The sequence below is a fragment of the Mauremys mutica genome, chromosome 1, assembly GCF_020497125.1.
Source record: "Mauremys mutica isolate MM-2020 ecotype Southern chromosome 1, ASM2049712v1, whole genome shotgun sequence".
NCBI lineage: Eukaryota > Metazoa > Chordata > Testudines > Geoemydidae > Mauremys > Mauremys mutica.
In genome coordinates, this window is record NC_059072.1 from 189,883,301 (window position 1) to 189,906,246 (window position 22,946).

The following is a 22,946-nucleotide window of genomic DNA, read 5'->3' on the forward strand; positions in this document are numbered from 1 at the left end:
ATTTTTCTGTCAATGTATTCAAAGTTCTTATAAAAGATTCATAATTTCCCCTTGATTCCTGAATTCTATGGTGAAAACATGCTCTTTTCATAAACCAATTTTATCTGAGGCATAACATATGCATCAAACATAGATGACTATGAAAGCATTCTCCCTTTGTGACTGTCTTCAGTAAAGTCAAAGGATTCAAAGATATACTCTGCTCCTCCATAGCATAAATTAAAGATGATACCTGAATATCCCCAGTTTCCTTGGAGTTTAATAGCAATGCAGAATCTTACATCCATTCTGTCCATTCTCAAGGTGTGTTGAAACTAAAGTTCTCTGGGGCACTCAAGAGTGGCATGTTAATGAGATCCAGAAATGTTAGCTGCTGTTGTTTGTTTCTGCTGTCTGCAACCTTTGAGGCTGTTTTCCTTCTGTTTCTGTTCTCCTCTGGCACTAGTTTACTTCTGATACCATGTCACGTACACTTTCTACACAATATCTTGCAGGGCTGCTTAATTGTAGTGTGATGCTTAATTAGTTGAGCAAGTCATTTAGGTTTAAAATTTATGTACATAAAAAGATTTGTATATATACACTTCTTTACAGGAGTCAGATTTTTAGGCCATATCACCACCTGCATGTGTTATTGCCATTTAGTGGAATCAAACACTGTGTTTGTACATACAATTTCATTGTTTTACTCCAGTGGCTCCTCATCTTCAGTGGAAAGGGAACTCAGATCACAAAGCAGGCAGATGTCAAAGGATTTGCTAAGAGCTGCTTTGCAGGATTTCCATGAAAATTTGCCAGCTCAGGAACAAAAATCTACCTATGCACCTTTCACAATGGTAACATTTTACTTACCTATCAAAAATACCAAAGAATTGTTATTTGCTCTGGATGGTGAATAAGTAGAAATGTGCAAGGTTGGTCAAGTCCTCTGACTGTCAGTGCTTCTCAGATGTCTCACAAGACTTCCCATGAGTTAGGTGGAGGCCTATTCAATTTAAAACTGAGCTAGCTAACATTAACTTGCACAGAAACAATCCATGGGAAAGATAGGGGAACAATGCTAGAGAGCAGCTGCTCCTCACTCAGAGCTAACTCAGTGGGTGCAATTCACATACACAGTGGAAGCATCTGACAGTTAGCCCACACATCTCTTGTGATTGACGGGTAATGTTCACCTTTCAGTGCCTCCCCAAGTCAGCACCAGCAAACTGAATAATAACAGTTTTGTCATCTTGTCATTAAATCTTGGTCAGATTTGGTCCATTGTCTTCTATAGACCAGTGTTTTTGGTTGGTTGGTTGTTGTTTTAACATGTATGTTGTGAAACCTGTATGCCCGTTCTCCGCCCCCTCCCTCCCCCCCTCCCCCCGCTATTTGGAGGATATAGAAATCTTGAGAAATGACGTGACACTAGCTGAGACAAATCAGTATTTCTGCTTTTTTGAATATTTGATTACAAGATTCAGATAAGTGTGACAATGATTTTTAAGATTACTGTTGCACTCTAAGTATGCATGCACCTACACAGCATAGCAACACTCACAGAAAAGCTTTGACATATATATTCACTAGTAGATGAAGCTATTTTAACTGTACAGGTTTTTGTTTTGTTTGGTTTGTATTTTGCAGGAAGGAGGTAAAGTATTTCAGGCTTTTACACTTCCCTATTATTTTCCTGCTATATAGCCTGTCATATCTATCTTTCTTTTTTGAATTATATTTTGATCATGCACTCTATACTGCATTAGAATTTAAATTAGTTTTCTTTATTTGTATCTGTTCTAGTCCAATTACTGTTCTTTCAATACTAGCTGTCTGGCTTCAAGTAGTGATTTTATAGTCCTTATGTACAAACAGTTTGTGATCAGAAGCACTATGTGAAGGATGAGAAATTGTTATTTTCAGACTATTTATTTAGTTGAACAGCTTTGTTTTTACAAAATTGTAGCATATATTAGAACAAATAAACTTCTCCTACTTTAAGGAGTATTCTGTGCAGTGGTGATGAAAAGAAAGCAAGCTATTTAAGAGCTGTCTTGATGACTTCAAATCTTACAATTATGGGGTCTTGAGGGCAATGCATTTTGGGGAACCTCTACTCTGGTTCCCAGAGGATGCAAGAAGTTAGAGTAGCTTCACTGATGGTAGGGACCCATTGGGGATGCAGATATAGATGTCGAGTGGCTAACTGTAGGTCATGGAACAAAAGGGCAAGAAAGAAAACCAGAGGAGTCTGGCATGGGGATGAGAAAGGGGAAGAGCAAAGATGACAAGAAAGTAGATTGTGGTCTGCTTGGGTATGCATCTTGAACACCAAATCTCTGTTTGCTCATCACTACTGAAGATAAAATATTAACTATGAAACTCAAAGGAAATGCCATATTCTAGGTGGTTTTTTTAAAAATGTACTTGCCTTAAAATAGACTTTGACAGATTATGTTTTATTGATACAATACTTTATTCTCTGCTTTCAACCCAGAAATACTGAAAGAATGCTCTTTCAAATAAATTATAAAGTAAACTTTTTACAAAACTTGTCATCGGTTCAGAAAAGCATCAAAGATAAGTGCAAAATACAGAAGTTATGAATTTTAATGTGTTTTTTTTCCTTGTTAGAGTTTGGGGAAAATATCTTTTCAGTGATTCAGTTAATTTTCCAACCTCCATGTATATTGTATATCATGAAATGTAAAGAATGTGTTTTATCTTACTCAGTTTGGAGCTGTCCTTGAGGGCAGAGTTAAGTAGATTTCATAACAACATCACTAGCCACACAAGGAAAAATGTTGCCACTTACCTATAAGGAAAAATAAAATGAAGTGTAATGCAAGAAACTCTTAGAAATGGGTGAGGAATCTTCCTTTTATTTGTAAAATGAAATGATATAAATAAGTGATTTGATAAATGAAATAATTATTCTGACCACAGAAATGTAGAGAAACTACAATAAAATGTTGTTCAGGTGGAGCAAGGGTGCAGAACTGGAGGCAGGAGTGGGTGAAATTGCATAGGATGACAATTTCTGTTTTGTCAAGATGGGGATTTCTTCAGATTTTACTAACTTTTCTTCTTACTTTCCACTGGCGGATCCCCTCTGTCAGGGAACGGGGACCCCTTAACAGACTGAGTTAGTCAGGACAGACATGGCTTCTGACTGGTTCGGGGTAGGGTAGGGATTCCACAGTGTACTCTGGGGTGGGTACTCTTCCTCCCATAAAAGGAAGATAGGAAGGAGCTCAGAGTATCCTGAAAGGCCTGGTCTACACTATGGGATTAGGTTGAATTTAGCTGCATTAGTTCAATTTAAAAATGACTGTGTCCACACAACCAATCCCTTTCCATCGACCTAAAGGGCTCTTAAAATCGATCTTTGTGGTCTAGGGGAGCGGCACTAAAATCGACCTTGCTGGGTCGAATTTGGGGTAGTGCGGATGCAAATCGACAGTATTGGTCTCCAGGAGCTATCCCAGAGTGCTCCATTGTGACCGCTCTGGACAGCACTTTCAACTCTAATGCACTAGCCAGGTACACAGGAAAAACCCGTTGAAATTTTAAATTTCATTTCCTGTTTGGTCAGAGTGGCAAACTCAGCAGCACAAGTGACCATGCAGTTCCCCCAGAATCGTAGAGCATAGATTGTTTCTATGCTCCCCCTATCATCTCTGTTCCTGAAGTTATCACAGATTAGAAGGAAAAAAAACCCGCACTCGCGATTACATGTTTTCCAAGCTCATGCAGTCTTCCTGCACTGATAGGGCACAGCTTAATGCATGGAGGTATTCAGTGCCAGAGGCCAGGAAAGAATTAAGTGAGCGCAAAGAACGGAGGCAGAATGTGATGCTGAGGCTAATGGGGGAGCAAACGGACATAATGAAGCATCTGTTGGAGCTGCAGGAAAGCCAACAAGAGCACAGACCCCTGCTGCATCCACTGTATAACTGCCTACCCTCCTCCGCATGTTCCATAGCCTCCTCACCCAGACGCCCAAGAATGAGGGAGGTGGGGAAGCTCCGGGTACCCAGCCACTCCACTCCAGAGGATGGACCAAGCAACAGAAGGCTGTCATTCAAACAGTTTGATTTTTAATGTGGCTACAATAAGCAATGTGGCCTTGTCCCTCCCTCCTGCCCCACCCCACCCAGGCTACCTTGTCCGTTATCTCATTTTTTTTAATTAATAAAGAAAGAATGCATGGTTTCAAAACAATAGTTACTTTATTTTGAAGGGGCGAGGGTGGCTGGCTTATAGGGAATTAAAATCAACACAGGGGAAGGGTTTGCATCAAGGAGAAACACATACAACTGTCACACTGAAGCCTAGCCAGTCATGAAACTGGTTTTCAAAGCCTCTCTGATGCACAGCACGTCTTGTTGTGCTCTTCTAATCGCCCTGGTGTCTGGCTGCTCAAAATCGTCCACCAGGTGATTTGCCTCGACCTCCCACCCCGCCATAAACATCTCCCCCTTACTCTCACAGATATTATGGAGCACACAGCAAACAGCAATAAATGGGAATGTTAGTTGCGTTGAGGTAACCCAGGAAAAAAAGGCGCAAAACGATTGTCTGCCATTGCTTTCATGGAGGGAGGGGTGACTGACGACATACTCCAAACCACCCACAACAATGTTTTTGCCCCATAAGGCATTGGGAGCTTAACCCAGAATTTCAATGGGTGGCGGAGACTGCTGGAACTGTGGGATAGCTACTCACAGTGCACCGCTCTGTACGTTGATGCTAGCCATAGTAGTGAGGACGCACTCCATCGACTTAATGTGCTTAGTGTAGACATATGCAATCGACTGTATAAAATCAATTTCTAGAGATTTCTTCCCCAACAACCCTTTTTTTAGTTTTTTCAATGGGAGAGGTTGATCCAAAGCTTAGAATTTAATTTTTATTATTAAAACATGAACATTGACAGTAAATTCTTTAATCAAGCAAAACGCCTACTGAAATCTATGGGAATTCTCCTTGATTAAGGGCAACAGAATTTGCGGTCTGATCCAAATCACATTGAATAGAATCTTTCCTTTAACTTCAGTGGATTTAGCATCAGATATTTGACCCCAACCTATTCACCTATTTTGAGAACACTATTTATATATAAATAAGGAAAGAAGGAAATGGAGAGCTGCAAAATATTAGAAGTCTACCCTTTAAAAAATATGACCAAGCACAATTTTTATAAACTTGCTTGAAATTTCATAGAAAGTTGGTTTTTAGAAGCATTTCAACAATTAATTACAAGTGATTTTTAAGCAAGTTGTGATTTTCCTTAGCCGTTAGGTAAAAATTCTCACTCTTAAATCATAATAGTAATGTTTAATAACTGCTGAGGTACACAGAATATTTATTGCACCAATATTTTTGGTGTACCTTTTTATTTTCTTCCTTTACAAAGCAAAGTGATCAGGAAAAGACTGCACTGGAATATGCCACTGATGGAAGCAACACAAGTGTTGTCCCTCAAAACTGAGACATTTAAATATATGCAAAGATAAGCATTTTTCTTGCTAGTCTAATTAAGAACGTGTTGATCACAAACTTTATACTACTCTGTCATACTACAATGTATTTAATTACAGTTTGTGAGCATTTACAAGGTGAGTGAGGGTCTGAGGTTTGGTGGGCAAGCAGCTGTAATTAGATGTATTATTGACTGGGGCTCAAAGGCAGTCATGGGACGCTAGTACTCACAATTAACCCATGCTGTCCCCTCTCCAATGCCCTTCTGTCAAAGTGAGAAATTGGGAGAAGTGTAATTGGGATTATGAAGGAGAAAATGATTTGGTGAAAGACAGGAAATCAGATAGTAGAAAGAAAAGGAAAATCCCTCCCCCCCCCACTTTTCACATTCCCTGGGCACTTTACAGCAAAGGTTAAGGTAGTAGAAAAAAAATCTTCACAAGTCTGTAACCTTTTCACTGTTCTCTCCAAGTCTTGGCCTCTCCTCTCTGCTATTCCAATCTAGCTCTTACTCTGCTCTTTCCCCATCACAGATCACCTTTATTCATGCACTCACCTGTTTATTCACCCATTCCCTCCAGTCAGCCTCATAGCCCTGTCAATCCAACCCCCATGCTCTCCTTCCAGGCTCAGTAACCCCAGTGCATGCTTCCTCAAGCGTAATCCCAACCTGTTCAGAAACCCCTTCCCAACTACATGTGTCCATAAGGCTTAATGGTACCCACCCCACTTCACTTGATGCCACCAGTTTCACAACCTCTCCCCCTCTTTCCACCCAGCTCTGAAACTTCTACCCTCCCCTCTGATTCCTCACACTCAGAACAGCCTTCCACCTGGCACCCGACCTCCCTAGCTCAAAACATGTCCCCTCACCTCCTGACTCATTCTGTCTCAGAAACTCCTCTTTCCAGTTGCTGGGTCTGAAGAAGCAGAAGCAGCGTAAGGGACAGTGGTGGCAGGCAGCTAAGAGCATGGCAAGGAACCTATCTCCTGCTGCTGGCTGAGAGTGGTGCTACAGGTGCTCCCTGCTTTTCTGAGCTGGGCCTTCCCCACTCAGGTTGGAGGGGACAATGTGGCTTAGCCCTCCTGCCAAGTCACTAACTAGAACTTCACCTCGTCCACAGTAACAGAAGATCAAACAAACAAAAGGTTCTTTCTCCCTGCCAAGGCTTCCTTCAACGCGCCTTCTGGGCTCAGTTTCCAGCCCCTTCTGGGCTACCTTTATGTTTCTCTGCTCTGGAATAGAGCACTAACTCTTAGACTGCTTCCCTAGAGTTCCCTGCTTCTTCCAGGGCCTTCCACAGAAGACAAATTTGCTCCATGTGGCTCCGCCCCCAAAATGTGTTTTATGCCCTATTATGGAGGTCCAGGTATTTCAGGCTATCACTTGAACCCAGTTAGTCCTTCCCCCTTAGTCTGGGAGGCAGCTAATTATGGCACAGGCAGGACTGATTGAACAGGTATGGCTAGCCCCAGGTCTCCTGGTCCTTAAAGAGGAAGGCCACCCATGCTGTCTCTGTGAGGCTAAACTGAATTAGCCCCACAGAAATGGTTGGATTATCATAGGCACTATGTCCCCAAGCCAAGATCCCATCTCCTAGAGTGATGTAATTACATCAGAATGTCAGTTTTTATTTTTTTTTAAATAAAGAAAAGTTACTACATTTCATGATTATGAAGAAAAGTTTAAGGAATTTGAGCATAAGCATAACCATGCAGTGATATTTGCTTGAATCTGCAGAGAGCTTGAACCTACAGATTTGTCATTCATCTCAATAGGGTGTTAATGCCACAACACTGTCCCAGAACCACCACACCAATTGTGTGCGGCAGAAGAGTGCCGGGGTGCAGCCCAATAACCCAAATATATACACCTATGGGTAAGTACCAGGCGGGAGCTGTTTTCTATGAAACCTAGGGCAGGGAAGTCCCTGCTACTATTCTAAGGGGAAGTAAGGGACTCTATTGCTGTTGCATCATGTCCCTGGGAGGAAGTCCTCTTCCACCCTTCCACCACCATTCCAAAGGGGAGCAGGAATGGGGGGGAGGATGTGATGGCCTATTTCACTGCATGCATTGGGTCCGGGGTTGTCTTGATCATGCCCTGTATGCAGAAGCATGCGTTCCCTACTATGCTTCTGATCTCTCTACCATGTGCAAGTTATATAGTTACTGCAAGGTCTCCTGGTTGGGCAGGAGAAAAGCTAGGAATATGAGCCTCTGCAGGGCTAATTTAGGTCCTTAAGACTACAGATCCAATTGTCACACAGCAGGATAAAGGGCCAGTGATTCAAAAGGACCTTTAAGTTACTTCTATAAGTGATCTATAAGTCACTTCCGCTTCTCTTAACCTAGTGATTTTCTAACTATAATCCATGGTCAACCAACAGTCCTCAGAAAACAACATTTGGGGAACCAGACACCAAAGGATTGGTTTCATATGAAGGTAAGTGGGGCTCCATGGGAGTCTGTTTCTCATGTAAGAAAGTTCATGTCTGATCAAGAATACTAAGGTCTTTTAAAAATACCTCCCACAAATGTAAAGTAATTTAGTACAAGTCACAAGTCTATTCCATACCTAGAACTCTAGAGCCTTAAATCTCCTGTTCATGTGGGTATTTCTTGCCTTACAGCAAGTATACTGCTAATGACATTGAATTCATGTAAAACAGAGACCTCCTACTTCCTGAAGAACAGGTGGAATTATAAGACTTAGGACCGTAGGTAAAAAAATCGGGTTTTGAGAGGAATGATGGGTTTCTGATGTCTATCGTTAGTGAAACTACACCATCTGCTCAAAAAACTCCTGAGAAAGCACAGGAACAGATCTGTACAGACACATGCCTAGAACCCCGACCAGGTGTATTCTATTTGCTACCCAAGATCCATAAACCTGGAAATCCTGGACGCCCCATCATCTCAAGCATTGGCACCTTAACAGCAGGATTGTCTGGCTATGTGGACTCTCTCCTCAGGCCCTATGCTACCAGCACTCCCAGCTATCTTCGAGACACCACTGACTTCCTGAGGAAACTACAATCCATCGGTGATCTTCCAGAAAACACCATTCTAGACACTATGGATGTGGAAGCCCTCTATACCAACATTCCACACAAAGATGGACTTCAAGCCATCAGGAACAGTATCCCCGATAATATCACGGCTAACCTGGTGACTGAACTTTGTGACTTTGTCCTCACCCACAACTATTTCACATTTGGGGACAATATATATCTTTAAGTCAGTGGCACTGCTATGGGTACCCGCATGGCCCCTCAGTATGCCAACATCTTTATGGCTGACTTAGAACAACGCTTCCTTAGCTCTCATTCCCTAACACCCCTACTCTACTTGCGCTACATTGATGACATCTTCATCATCTTGACTCATGGAAAAGAAGCCCTCGAGGAATTCCACCGTGATTTTAACAATTTCCATCCCACCATCAACCTCAGCCTAGACCAATCCACACAAGCGGTCCATTTCCTAGACACTACTGTGCTAATAAGCGATGGTCACATAAATACCACCCTATACCAGAAACCCACTGACCGCTATACTTACTTACATGCCTCCAGCTTCCATCCCGGACACACCACACGATCCATTGTCTACAGCGAAGCTCTAAGATACAACCGTATTTGCTCCAATCCCTCAGACAGAGATAAACACCTACAAGATCTCTATCAAGCATTCTTAAAACTATAATACCCACCTGCTGAAGTGAAAAAACAGATTGACAGAGCCAGAAGAGTACCCAGAAGCCACCTACTACAGGACAGGCCTAAAAAAGAAAATAACAGAACGCCACTAGCCATCACCTACAGCCCCCAACTAAAACCTCTCCAGCGCATCATCAAAGATCTACAACCTATCCTTAAAGATGATCCCTCACTCTCACAGATCTTGGGAGACAGGCCAGTCCTCGCTTATAGACAGCCTCCCAACCTGAAGCAAATACTCACCAGCAACCGCACACCATACAACATAAACACTAACCCAGGAACCTATCCTTGCAACAAAGCCCGATGCCAGCTCTGTCCACATATCCATTCAAGTGACACCATCATAGGACCTAATCACATCAGACACGCCATCAGGAGCTCGTACACCTGCACATCTACCAACGTGATATATGCCATCATGTGCCAGCAATGCCCCTCTGCCATGTACATTGGCCAAACCGGACAGTCTCTACGCAAAAGAATAAATGGACACAAATCTGACATCAGGAATCATAACATTCAAAAACCAGTGGGAGAACACTTCAACCTCTCTAACCACTCAGTGACAGACTTGAAGGTGGCAATTTTGCAACAAAAAAACTTCAAAAACAGACTCCAAAGAGAAACTGCTGAACTCGAATTAATATGCAAATTAGATTCAATTAACTCTGGCCTAAACAGAGACTGGGAATTGTTGGGTCATTACACTAATTGAATCTATTTCCCTATGTTAAGTTCTCCTCACACCTTCTATGGGTCATCTTAATTATCACTTCATAAAGGTTTTTTTCCTCCTGCTGATGATAGCTCATCTCAATTGATTAGACTTTTCCTGTTGTTATGCATACTTCCACCTTTTCATGTTCTCTGTATGTATAAATGTCTCCTGTCTGTGTGTTCCATTCTATGCATCCGAAGAAGTGAGCTATAGCTCAGGAAAGCTCATGCTAAAATAAATTTGTTAGTCTTTAAGGTGCCGCAAGTACTCCTGTTCTTTTAAGTGAACTTGTTCACTACGAACATACTTGGAGATATATCTTAGGGCTTGGCTACACTTGCAAGTTGCAGCGCTGGTAGAGGCTTTCCAGCGCTGCAATTAGTAACCGTCCACACCTGCAAGGCACATCCAGCGCTGCAACTCCCTGGTTGCAGCGCTGGCTGAACACCTGGCCAGGTTGGGGTGTAGCGATTGCAGCGCTGGTGATCCAGCGCTGCTCATCAAGTGTGGACACACACCAGCGCTTTTATTGGCCTTATTCTTATTGGAATAAGGAGATATCCCAGAATGCTTTTAACTAAATTACTCTCTTTGTTTTGTTATGCAGCCTCTCTTTGTTTTGTTGTGAACTCCGATCGGAGCTCCATTGAACTGCTTATCTAAAAAACAAACACTGATCACAGCAAACAGGAGCTATCTGTACCTGGCTGTGAACGATCAAATGAGAGGCAAGCAGTTTGCTTGACAGAGAAACAGCATTGGATGCAGGCTGTTTGCAATTAAGACTAAGGGTTCGCGAACATTTTGTGATTTTTCAATCCAGGGAAGCTAACACACAGTGTTGGCTCCAAAAATCCACTCACTCTATCTTCCCCGCTCCCTGTCACAGTACACCACAGGGAGTGAGTGAAACAGCGGGGAGTCCGTGTTGGAGGCAGGCTGTTTGCAATTAAGAGTTAAGACTAAGGGCTCGCGAACATTTTGTGATTTTTAAATCCAGGAAGCTAACACACAGTGTTGGCTCCAAAAATCCACTCTCTCTATCTTCCCCGCTCCCTGTCACAGTAATTTTTAAATCCGGGAAGCTAACACACAGTGTTGGCTCCAAAAATCCACTCTCTCTATCTTCCCCGCTCCCTGTCAAGCCGTAAGCCAGCAAACTTGTTCAAGATCAGCAGCAGGGTGGCACAAAGGAGGAAAAATGCAAATAAGTATATTCTTTCAGGAAGTAAGTGCATATATTGAGAGTCTTGTTAAACTACTTGCAGTTCTCCATTTACAATTCATTTGTTCTGTGCTTATAGCAAATAAAGCTCTTTTTTATACAGAAGTCTGCATCTCAGTGCTAATATATGCTGTTTCAAGGTAAATTTAAGATTTCAGGACATACCTGTTGTGAGAAAATAAATTAATTATGGAAGAAAGCAGTAAATGCTGATTTTTCTAATAACCCAAGCTATCATCTTAAAAAAATATTCAACAGCTGGGATCTGATTTATTCATGGAAAATGAATGCTGAAAGCACTGAATTTAAAATCTGATTTCACTCCAAAGGGACAACAGATATAGTTGAAAGGAGACCTTTTCTACCAGTGAGCTAGATTGTGGAATATATATATATATATTCTTTCTGCTTTCTTCCATAATTAATTTTATTATAAATATATATAATCTAAATTCCACAATGTAATATATATATGACATGAAAAAATACTGTTAATAAAATATTATGGTTGAGGAATTAAGTATAAAATAAGCTTTTCACAACATTAACTATTATTTAAAGCCATAAACACTAATATATACGTATACATTTTACAAGAAAATCAGGAAATTAAAGTACTACTGATGAATACATTATATTCACTGTGGTCTAATTAATGTTGTAAGAATGTTAATTTTGGAATTTTTTTTTCTATTCTTAATTGCTTAATCTTAATGTTACACTCTTGTAAAATGTCACATTTAAACTAGAATTTGTTATACAATTTTTCAGAGAGTAGAACACTGCACATTCAGTTGTCAGATTTAGTTTGATTTTTAATTCTCACTAATTGAAATTCAGCCTTATCCAGGTGCCCAGAAGTTCAACGTTAGCCCTGCATTGAGGATTTGAGCGGCACTTATTACAGTCCGATGCAGAAGGCCAAATTTCACCAATGAGATCTACATAACAAATCAACTTGAAAGCAATTTAGTCAGGTAGTTTCAAAGGTATCAACATTAAATGGCAAGTTGATATTGTGTTTTTAGATAAATGCAAACCTAGAGTGTCTTATGAGACTGAAGCCTTTTTAGTTTTAAATTAGTCTCACTTGTATTTGGAGCTGCAGAGTTAAAGGAGAGGAATCATGGTCTAAGGTCTCATCTACCCACAGTTTTTTTTACTGATATAATTATTTCAATTAATGGTGTGATTTTTTAAAACCAAAAACCAAAGTAGTTTTAAAGGCAGTTCTATTTACATCACAATTTCTAGTCCTCATGTTTATGGAGAATAGGCTGAAACCATGAATCCTAAAGGTTCAACAGCAAGAAGGCAATTAAAGAGAACACCTTTTAAAAAATGTTATGCTTTTTAAGCCAATCTCATGATTTTTGGGTAGTCTGTCTCATGACAGTAAATGTTTGGAGTTTGCATTACATATGTTCACTGGAATGTACTAGAGATCCCCCATGTTTCTAGGCCTGCCATGTGTACAGTATGGATAATTTCACCCTCCCCCATTGCTTTTCATTGTAACTTGCTTACAGACTAATTTAGAAGCTCTTTAAACTCCTCTAGTACTTGTCTGACAGACTCCCTTCTAAACTAAAAGTTTCAGGTAGCTTCAGTAAACCTATTTTTGCCAGGATTTCATTTGTTCTGACATCTAATCAGGATGGGACACAGGACCACCGAGCTTTATTGCCTAGCCACAGGGAAATGATGTGGGTGAGGATCACAAAAAGTTATACTTTGTCTTATCATAGGGATCAGTATGCACTCATCCCTACCACTAATGTTATAGTCCTCAATATCTATTGCAGACTTCCAAGAGTCTTTTTTAAGGGTTGGAGGACTTTAAAATCCCAGTCAAAATCCTGTCCCCTAAAGCTAGTACAGATTCACATACTGTTGTCTTTCTTTTTGCTTTAATTGGCAAACTTGTAAACTTCAGTTTCCCCACATGTGCAAATGCCATGAGCTTCTGTTATACAGGATATCTGTGGGCGGAGCTTTGATAGAAACTTCAACGTTTAGTATAGTTACCTTTCAAAGCACACAATTTATATAGTTAATGAATTGATGTTGAACTGTAAAAATACCGATATGAGTTATTTTAAAAAAATCATTCATGCCATCAGAATATATGGTTTAGACAGAGATTATTCTTCAATGAATTACAGAAGTTTGGTTAAATCCCTACTTTCTGACTGTTGGTGATCAAAAGGGGTAAGGCATTGGAATGTCTGATTAGTATAACTATTTTCAAAAGCTTGTTGCACTTTGTTTTCTTGGAAGCCTGCTATCTTAACTGATATTGGCTTTCTGAGCTAACTTTATTTAGCTTTACATTTTTTTATTAGACACTGACATTTTTAGCAGATATTAAAAATTGGAATATAAATACAATATTTGTCTTCCAGAGATATTACTTCTGTAAAAAAAACAACCTAGCATTTATTTTATTTTCTGCTAAGAATGTATTGGCTTCCTTCTCAAACCCCAAGGGAAAAGATTTTAAATTTCAAATAATAATTACTACATGTAATCTGCTTTTGAATAGTATTATCAATTAAGATAGCATTTTGATTTTTTTTTTCAGATTAGCAGATGATAGCCTATAACACAAGATTTTCACCACTTGAATACTTGCTGCTGCTGCATTTGGGTACTGCAGACCTTTTTCTGCCCCAGGACTCCCTGTAGGTTTTCAATCTCACTTGGCAGGTCTTCAGTGCTTCAGCCCTCCAGTCAAGTCACCTCCCTGGATAGCAAACTGTCTGCGCTCACCAGGGTCTTCACCCCTTCTCTGGGCCCTTTAAATCCAGTCTTTCACTCAAGCTTCTAAAGGAACCTTTTCCCCTAATCAGGGATGAGGCTTTGCCAGTGACTGGTGGGAGAACCTGGACCCACTCATTATTCCAGGCTGCAAGCCAGGGACCATATAAATAGCAGCCACATGCTGCTCCCTTTAATTAATTACTGCTGCATCCTCTAGGACTCTTCCCACCAGGACTCTTTACCCTTGCACGTTACTTAGGGTTAAAGTTCTCAGGTCTTTTATTTTCCAGGTGCTGTAAATGCAGCCAGTTGAACTTCTGTGGGCACAGCATCCTTCCTCACTCCTCAGGTTCCAGCCAGGAACTGAGCAGCTCCCACCCTACTGCTCCTTTTATCTGAGCCTGCTGGGCTCTGATTGGCTGCTTGAAGGACTCTTTAGGCAGGACAATAGGACCCACCTTCACTGCTCCTTTCCTGGGGCAGGTTGTAGTAGGACCTCAGGGCCTCCAGAAGGGGGCCACAAAGGGCCAAGTACACCCTGTCACACAACCTTAGTTATCCTTCTTGGGCTTGTCATAATACTTTTGAGCCTGAAACCATATCTCCTGATAAATGGTCCACTTATCTATTTGTATACTCTTTATTACATACAACCATTGCTTAACATCACCATGATTCTAAATCGTCTCCCTCCAGTTCCAACATCATGCTTTACCAAACAAACTGGATGATTAATTGTTGTCTTCTTACTTACTATAATAATTTTTAAAATGTTGAGGTAGGTTTAGGAATATTATTTATTCTAATGCATCTGAACTTTGTGTATTTTGAACACATACAGAACCAGTGAGAACAGCAGTTGTTCGAGTGAGGTCATTTGTGCAAGTAAAGAGAGATTACTGTTATATCAAAGTGATAGGCTCCTGATCCTGCCTAACTGCCATTTCTGCCATTAAAAATTCCTCCCACAGAAACCAATTCTGCAAGAAACTGAGGGTCCTCAACCCACAGTGAGTTCAATGGAGATGGCGAGTGATCAGCACCTTGAAAATTGCTCCCATTAGTAGTTCCACTGGGTAGTAATAAGGGAACTATTGGACAACAGAAAGTACTTCCTACATCAGCAAGCATTGACAAATCAGGCCTTCATCTGTGAAAGCAGACAAAAACAGTTCCACTGCTTGACATAGTCAGGGAACTACCTAATATTTCTAATATAAGCATTCACTTTTTCCATCCAGAAGATATGCAAGAGTCTTCACTAGGACACACTTCAAAGACTTCAATCTCCCTCTTGTCAGCATCATTTATTTCCTACAGTTCGCATCCATAGATTACTATGAAAAACAATTAAACTCTTCACCTATCAAACCTTTTTACATTTTGAGATGCCACAGTTTTCCCAAAATTCTGCAATGGAGGCCATGGCTTGACAAGCCACTCCTAGTCTTCTTTCAATTTCTTTGGAACAGCCACCTTGGTTAGATATGTATAATCCCAGAAAATCACATTCATTCACTGCCTCTACAACTTCACCGTTAATCGTGTGGTCTGCTTGTATTCATTTTTGCCCCATCAGGGATAGTCCATATTCTTCACTAACTATTTTTACAGACTCCAGCATTAGTGAAATTACATCAATGGTTGTGGCAAAGAGCATCATGCTATCAGAGTATCTGCAGTCAGTTCAGAGGTGTCCAGCAGTGAAAATCCCAGCTCCTTTTGCTTTGTCAAAGCCTCTCAGGGGTTTTCTCATAATAAATTCTTCATACATGCTAAAAAGACTTCAGGATAAAATACACCATTGTCTCACGCTCTACCCAGTGTCAAGCCACTTGCTGTTGCCTACTGATGTTCTCACTATGGTCTGTTGTTCACTGTACAGACTTTTGATGAGTTCAATGAGATGGTTTGGAATCCTCATGTCTGACAATATCCTGCAAAGATGGTCATGTTGGATGGTATCGAATGCTTTTTAGTAGTCAATGAAACACATGATCAATGGGTGATCTCCTTGCATTTTTCAGTGATGTGACAGATGTTCATGATCTGATGATATGTGCCTAGCCTTTCTCTGAAACCAGCCTGTTGTGGTGGAAGTTCTACTTCTATTATTTGTTTCATACACTCCTGGATTATGTGATCCTGGATTATGTAGAGCAGAACTTTTCTTGTGTGTGTTATCAGGGAAATATGACTGTTACTAGACTCTTATGTTTCCCTTCTTTGGTACGGTCTGAAAGATTCCCTTTGTCCAGTTGTCCAACCATCCATGCATCATCACAAATTTTCCACATGAAATCAACACCATGGTCACCAATTTCTTAACAATTCTGGTGGTATGTTCTCTACCCTTTGTGCATTCCCAGGCTTCATTGTCATTATGTAACGCAACACTTCCTCTCGCAGAAGTGATGGCCCCAGCTCCATAGTCTCTTTTTGTTTGTCCTGTACAGTGAGTGGCTCTGATAAGGCAAACAGATTGGCACAGTTATCTCTCCACCAGCATTTGATATCGTCACCTTCAGTGAGTACTCTGCCATCAGAATCTTCAATTCAGTTTTATTGTGAAGGAAATGTATTGATAAGAAGTATGACCACTCTGAACATATCTTTTATGTATTATTAATCTCTTTGTGAATCTCAGATTTGCTAACTTTGTCCTTACATATTTGCTCGTCTCATTTAATCTGCTTTTGGATATGTCTACTCAGTTCCTTGTACTCTCACCTATGTTCTCCATTCTTCAAGCCATTCTTTTTCACTCTGCATTGTTTTTCCATGACCTAAAACACCTTGATGAGGACACAGCAGCAAAATGAGGACAGTTATATGGATAGATTTTAAGTTACAGGCCACAACTTTTATTAAAATGTAACACAGAGGAGGAGTGCTACCCGTATATCACCCACACTCTCCTATACCTGCATTTAATTGGTTCCAGTGTGGGGTTTACAGGGGTCCTTACCATATGAACCATAACTTGGGGTAGGGTCTTCTTAACCATCCCCGAGGACTCTGCTCTCTCTGAGTCCTAGTACTCCTCCCCTATGAGGAGAGAGGGTGCAGAAGAGTGAGGACTTCAGCCCACAAAGGTCACAAGGTCTGACCCTATCCCATAAGCCTAAGGCCCACCACCAAAAGTTCATGTGCTTTACCTCTGGAAACAGTTCATGTTATTCTCTTAACCACACAGGAAACCACCAACTGTAAGTTGTGACAAATAAAAACACTCAACCCAAGTCTCTCAGTTAGGCACTAAACTGCATTCCTACTTAACCCACTGTGACTTGAAGGTGCTGTAAGAAAGGCAAAGAAAACCTCCCTGGTCCTCTGTCAATCGGTCCCATGGAGAAAAAAAAATCCTTCCTGACCTCCAAACAGGTGATCAGCTAGACTCACAGCATCAATCAGGCCAGATTCCCATTCCTACTTCAGGGTAAGTAGGTTGGGGCTGCTGGATCAGTGCTGAAAGAGTCTCCACATGGACACTGCTTCAGGTTAAATACCGGGAGCTGAGGAATACTGGCCAATTAGTACCTCTTCCCCTGCAGCTGGCTAATGGGTGCCAGAGAATCCTGGCGGGGAGGAACTACCTAGTGTCCCTTAGAGTGTTTGCCTCCATCACTGCTGGAACTGTCCTCCTTCACCGCCAGCCCCATCAAGTTCCCCCACCCGCTGAGACAGGTGGGTAGCATTTCTCAGTTAAGTTGTGAGAGCTCAAACACTGACATTTTGGAATGTGTGCTTTTGTGGCTTCAGGAATGACAGCTTTCATTTTATTCTAAAGTTTGTTTGAGCTGATACAATAGACTTTGAATATTCCATGTGTTCACAGTACTTGTCACAACTTTTATGAGTAAAAATCTTATTTGCAAAAGAGAAAGCACCACAGATACTTATGTAAATACACATTGGCACAGTCTGTACAGAAATGCTCATATGTCACCTCCGTACGCTTGGGATTGCAAGCAAAAGAGATAACAGCTGCGAAGGAACAAAAATATTTAAAAAAAGCAGCTGGAGTGAGGAGGAAGAGGAAGAAATGGAAAGTAGTCTTCCTTTATACTTAGACTGCAAGCTGTGTGAAGCAGAGATTATATTATACTTCTGTGTTTTGTACAGCACCTAGCACAAAAGGGTCCTGATCCATGATTGGAGCTCCTAGGAGTTACTGCAACACAAATAAAGAATAACAACGAGAAAGAAACATGCTTGCAGGAACAGCAACAAATAGGGATATGTTTCAGAGGGGTAGCCATGTTAGTCTGTATCGGCAAAAACAACGAGGAGTCCTTGTGGCACCTTAGGCCTGGTCTACACTAGGACTTTAATTCGAATTTAGCAGCGTTAATTTGAATTAACCGCGCACCCGTCCACACCAGGAAGCCATTTAATTCGACATAGAGGGCTCTTTAGTTCGAATTCTGTACTCCTCCCCGACGAGGGGAGTAGCGCTAAATTCGACATGGCCATGTCGAATTAGGCTAGGTGTGGATACAAATCAAACTTAGTAGCTCCGGGAGCTATCCCACACTGCACCACTCTGTTGACGCTCTGGACAGCAGTCCGAGCTTGGATGCTCTGACCAGCCACACAGGAAACGACCCGGGAAAATTTGAATTCCTTTTCCTGTCTGGCCAGTTTGAATCTCATGTCCTGGTTGGACATCGGGGCGAGCTCAGCAGCACCGGCAACGATGCAGAGCTATCCAGCAGAGGAGTCCAGGCAATCCCAGAATAGAAAGAGGTCCCCAGCATGGACTGACCGGGAAGTCTTGGATCTGATCGGTGTGTGGGGCGATCAGTCTGTGCTTTCGGAGCTGCGCTCCAAAAAACGGAATGCAAAGACCTACGAGAAGGTCTCCAAAGCCATGACAGACAGAGGATACAGCCAGGATGCAATGCAGTGCCGCGTGAAAGTCAAGGAGCTGAGACAAGGCTACCATAAAATCAAAGCGGCAAACGGACGCTCCGGAGCCCAGCCCCAGACATGCCGCTTCTACGAGGCACTGCATGCCATTCTCGGTGGGTCTGCCACCACTGCCCCACCAGTGTGCGTGGACTCTGATGAAGGGATAGTGTCGACGGCCAGTTCCTCGTCGACGTACGCAGATGGGGAAGATGAGGAAGGAGATGAGGAGGGGGAGGCAGTCGGCAGCGCTTACAATGCTGATTTCCCCGACAGCCAGGATCTCTTCATCACCCTCACTGAGATCCCCTACCAACCCTCTGCAGCCGTTACCATGGACCCTGAATCAGGAGAAGGATCAGTCGGTAAGTGCTTTAAACATGTAAACTTTTATTATTAATGGAACAGGAAAATAGACTAGGCAAACAGATGGTCTACATGCAGGGGAATGGAACAGGAATCTTCCGCGGAGATCTCCACGAAGCTCTCCTGGAGGTAGTCAAAAAGCCTATGGAGGAGGTTCCTGGGGAGAGCTGGCTTATTGGGTGCTCCGAGGTAGCACACTTTTCCGCGCCACGCTCTCAGCTGGTACTCCGGGACCAGTGCCTTGACGAGCATCGCAGCATAGGGCCCTGGCTTGTGCTGGCTTTCATTCAGCATGCGCTCCCTGTCTCTCCATGACACCCTCCTCAGGGTGATCTCGCGCGCAGACTCCTGCATGGAAGTAGAGTGATTTGTGTACTATTACTATTGGTAGTGCTTCACTGTTCCTTAGAACAACAAGAAGCGTCACTTTATAGCCACGTGCTGGAGGCTACAGAGTGGCAGCATACAGGGACCTTTTCCAAGGGAAAACCGCGAGAGGGGTGGAACGGGCAGAGTTTATGCTTTCAGAATTGCCTGCAGCAAGAGGACAGAGCTGGACATTGACTTTTAAGCAGCCAAAAGCCTTTGGCTTACCATGCCTGGCTGCTCCACGGATTCAGCTTTCCTGCCCCGCTTGTCTGGTCTGCAGTGCAATACCCCAGGCAATGAAAGCGAATGCAGATAAATCGAACTTTCCCTGAGTGAGTGCTCAGGAGATAGGTGCCGTCCACGGTCTGGTTCACAGGCAATGAGTAGACTATGTTTCATTTTTAAGAAAAGGCATCTTTGTAAGCAGTTCACTCCCTTTTCCCCCTCACACAGCTGCAACAGTATCCCGACCTGCTCCACCATGCCCCTCACAGAGGCTGGCACAGATTAGGCGTCATAAGAAAAGGACACGGGACGAGATGTTTGCAGAACTTATGGGCTGCTCCAGAGCAGAAGCGGACCAGCAGAGCCAGTGGAGGGAGAACCTCACACAGCAGCAGCGCTCACACAGCGAACGGGAGGACAGATGGCGTCAGGAGGACCAGCAGGCGACTCAAACGCTGCTTGGACTACTGAGGGAGCAAACGGACACGCTCACGCCTTGTCGATGTTCTTCAGGACCGCAGGCAGGAGGACAGAGCCCCCCTGCACTGTCTCTGCAACCGCCCTCCCCGGCCACACACTCCAATACCCACCTCTCCCAGAATAACAAGAAGGAGGGGTACCAAGGGCCGTGAAAACTGTCACTGCACCACAGCGGACTGCTAAATTACCCAAAAGTTCTCAGTCCCTAGATTTTGAAAAGTTCTCACCTTTACTGTGTTGTCGAGTATTAAAAGTAGTTTGCTGTTAATTACTGTTTCTGTCATGTTTGTTTGCTGAAGACTTTCTGTGAAGCGGGGAGAGGGGTTTGGTAATTGCATAGGACAGTCACCATGAACAGGGTACAGACATGGGGGCAGGATCAACAGCAGGTTACTCACTGAGTGCAGTCACTAGGCACCCTGGTCAGTCTGTGAGGTGTTTTTAATGTTCTGTTCATAGGCGGCAGGTGCCCTGCTCCAAGTATACTTGGAGGTGGGTCTCTCCCCCGGCCCAGCCTGAGGAACCTAGCTTTCAAAGCCTCCCGGATGCACAGCGCTTCCCGCTGGGATCTTCTAATGGCACGTGTGTCTGGCTGAGCGTAATCTGCAGCCAGGCGATTTGCCACAACCTCCCATCCCGCCATAAAGGTCTCCCCCTTGCTCTCACAGAGATTGTGGAGCACACAGCAAGCTGCAATAACAATGGGGATATTGGGTTCGCTGAGATCCGAGCGAGTCAGTAAGCTCCGCCATCTCCCCTTGAGACGTCCGAAAGCACACTCCACCACCATTCTGCACTTGCTCAGCCGGTAGTTGAAGAGTTCTTTGTCACTGTCCAGGGCGCCTGTATAGGGCTTCATGAGCCAGGGCATTAGCGGGTAGGCTGGATCCCTGAGGATCACTGTAGGCATCTGCACATCCCCAACAGTTATTTTGTGGACCGGGAAGAAACTACCTGCCTGGAGGCGTTTAAACAGACCAGAGTTCCTGAACACACGCGCGTCATGAACCTTGCCCGGTTGGTAAAGCGTCCCCTATGGTCCACCAGTACTTGCAGCACCATTGAAAAGTAGCCCTTTCGGTTAATGTACTGGCTGGCCTGGTGGTCCGGTCCCAGGATAGGGATGAGAGTCCCATCTATAGCCCCACCGCAGTTTGGGAATCCCATCGCGGCGAAGCCAGCTATGACAACCTGGACGTTTCCCAGGGTCACTGCCTTCGAGAGCAGGAGTTCAACGATTGCGTTGGCTACTTGCAACACAGCAACCCCCACGGTAGATTTGCCTATGCCAAAGTGGTTCGCTACTGACCGGTAGCTGTCTGGCGTGGCAAGTTTCCAGAGGGCTATGGCCACTCGCTTCTGCACTGTCAGGGCTGCTCACATCCTGGTGTCCTTGCGCTTCAGGGCAGGGGACAGCAAGTCACACAGTTCAAGGAAAGTGCCCTTACGCATGTGGAAGTTTCGCAGCCACAGTGATTCATCCCAGACCTGCAGCACTATGCGGTCCCACCAGTCCGTGCTTGTTTCCCGGGCCCAGAATCGCCGTCCCATAGGATGAACATGACCCAGTGCCACCATGATCTCCATGGCGCGGCATCCCATGCTTTCTGATAGGTCTGTGCCAGTCTGAGACTTCATGTCCTCACCGCGCTGCCGTTGCCTCCTCGCCCGATTTCTCAGCATCTGACTGTTGAAGAGGTGTACGATAAGGTGTGAGGAGTTGATAACGGCCATAAGTGCAGCGATGATCGCAGCAGGCTCCATGATCGCAGTGGAGTGCTGTGGCGTCCGCGCTGTCACTTATAACAGGAAAAGTGAGCGAACTGATTTCCTGCCGGCGGGAGTGACGGTTGAATGCTGACAGTTACCAAGGACCACCCTCGACACAGTTTTCCCCCCAACATGCATTGGGGGGAAATCCCAGAATTCCAATGGGCAGCGGGGAGTGCGGGAACTGTGGGATAGCTTCCCACAGTGCACCGCTTCCAAAGTCGACGTTTGCCCCATTACTGTGGACTCACACAGTCAAATTAGTGTATTTAGTGTGGATACACAAATTCGACTTCATAAGGTCGATTCCACAAATTCGACTTAAGTTGATTTGAAATAGCCTTGTAGTGTAGACATACCCTTAGAGACTAACAACTTTATTTGGGCATAAGCTTTCGTGAGCTATAACCCACTTCATCAGATGCATGGAGTGAAAAATACAGTAAGCAAGTATAAATATATAGCACATGAAAAGATGGGAGTTGCCTTATCAAGTGGGAGGTCAGTGCTAACAAGGCCAATTCAGTCTGGGTTGATGTGGACATTCCCAACAGTTGACAAGAAGGTGCGAGTATCAACCGAGAGAAAATTACTTTTTGTAGTGACCCAGCCACTCCCAGTCTTTATTCAGGCCTAATTTGATGGTGTCAAGTTTGCAAATTAATTCCAGCTCTGCAGTTTCTCATTTAAGTCTGTTTTTGAAGGTTGTTTTTTGTTGAAGAATGGCCACTTTTCAGTCTGTTATACAGTGTCCAGGGAGATTGAAGTGTTCTCCTACTGCTTTTTTAATGTTACAATTCTTGATGTCTGATTTGTGTCCATTTATTCTTTTGCATAGAGACTGTCTGGTTTGGCCAATGTACATGGCATAGGGGCATGGCTGGCATATGATGGCATATATCACATTGGTAGACGTGCAGGTGAATGA